We start from the raw sequence: 1,948 nt of genomic DNA on the forward strand, positions 1-1,948 counted from the left end.
TTTTTATACTTTTTGATATGTATTTATTATTAATTTCATCATGACCATATAGCACATGCTGGTATGTTGCTGTAGCAGAGTTTTTGGATTTTTTCTGTGTTTTTGCCTGCATTACTTTACCATCTATGTATGCTGGTGGTTTTTTAACTGTTGCTTTCCACTCACTATGTGTTGTCCACGTAAATAGTGTATATGTATTTATATTATGCTGATGCTTATTTGATATTTCACTGAACTCTTTTTGATACCTCTTCTTTTTGGCATGGACGTTTGATCATAACTGGTGTCTTGGTTAATTATTAATAACTAGACCAATTGATAATTATCACTGTTCCACTGCCTAGTGCTCTTTATAGGTTTATATACCCAGGGGCTAATGTCTCTGCCGTCCTTCTACAACCTATCCCTTCTTCTCCAGTAGGGGCAGCAGAGGTGCTGCCAGGGAGTAGGGGCAGGACTCAGCCCTCATCACAAGCTAACCCTGAGTGTCGGAGTACTCTTAGGAGGAAGGGTCAGAGGAGGGTGGTGGTTCCCTCTGAGCTTTGTGAGGTTGTAAGTGTTGCGCCACAGAGGGATGCCTCTGTTGTCGATTCCTCGAAGAGTTCACCATCTTGTAGCAAATGTATGCATGGCAATAAATGTTCAGGTCCAGACCTGTGTGTGAATAGGAACATATGGGTGTCCACCAAAAACATCAGGTGGAAGTGTGCAACTGGGACCTGGAGTTACAGGGTGATCGCCCCATATCGGGTGTCAGCCATTCTCAGCCCAGGAACTTTTCAGGTGGAGTTGCCCCCCAGTTATGGATGTACACAACTCATTCCCCAGGTCAGTGCTCTGGAGATTTGTGGCACCTCTGGAGCCTTCGTTGTTGGCATTTCCATCAGGCCACGTTTGCCATAAACCTGAGGGTCAGGTGACTGCCGAGATGAATTCTGTTGGATTGAGGCATCTTCACCGAAGGTTGTTTTCTGATGTAGTCTGGTGTTGAGGATCCAGAGGCCCCTCATTGACAGGGGGGTACTGTCACAATCTATTTTTGGATTTGTGCCAGATCTGGTTTCCCTCAGATTAAAACTTTTTTACTTTCAGGTCATCGGGGGTTAATGCAGTTTTCCCCCAGTGACTGCTTGTTAGGACTGGCGGAACGCACCAAGTATAAGGTGAAATAATATTGGTGCGTTCGCAGTCCGGGGTCCACCGTGCAGGTGAAAACCTGCTGCTAGTAAATGGCAGCGCTATATGGCGGTGGAAGTGAACCCTGTAAAAGCCACAGGTCCATAATACCGCACTAATGAGTGCAAGCGAGGAGTCAGCGAACTCAATCCCAAGACTCAGGGTTGAAGTTTGTTCAGACTACTTGCGCACAACACCGCAACTGGGTGTGTTAGGTAACTGATATAGTTAGAGCACCGAAGTGTGAACTGTGTCGTGCTGGCAGACACCACTCAGCACCAAGACCTGGGTCAGGAAGCGCACCACTGGTGCGTGGCGCCGCACTGGCAGTCACAGCAATAGACGCTGATTCGTGTGTAACACGTTGAGTGATTAGTCGGGCGCTAGATAGCAGCCATACACCTTACGCGAACAGTCATACAATAGGGTAGGGGTATTTAATGATCGACTTGCACTCACAACAAACACACATATACAATTGTACACTAGCGCATGGCCATGTGGTCATGCAAAACTTATATAGCTGCAGTACGTTCAGGACCTTCCAATAAAGGACCAATGGGCAGCTGCCACAGAAGTTATCCCTTTCAGGACCTTCCAGGAGGACCAATGGGAACCGCTGCAGCATCTGAGCATGTGACCCTCGATCTCCAATGGTAGATCTCACCCTGGGCATGCTCAGAAGGGAAAAAGCAGAACTTTGTCCCAAAAGCATCCGCTCGCTGCTGCCCAGCACTGGCTTTAATGGCAAAAGCTGGAAAAGCAACAGCAA

This window comes from Ranitomeya imitator, chromosome 6 (genome assembly GCF_032444005.1).
Source record: "Ranitomeya imitator isolate aRanImi1 chromosome 6, aRanImi1.pri, whole genome shotgun sequence".
NCBI classification, from domain to species: domain Eukaryota; kingdom Metazoa; phylum Chordata; class Amphibia; order Anura; family Dendrobatidae; genus Ranitomeya; species Ranitomeya imitator.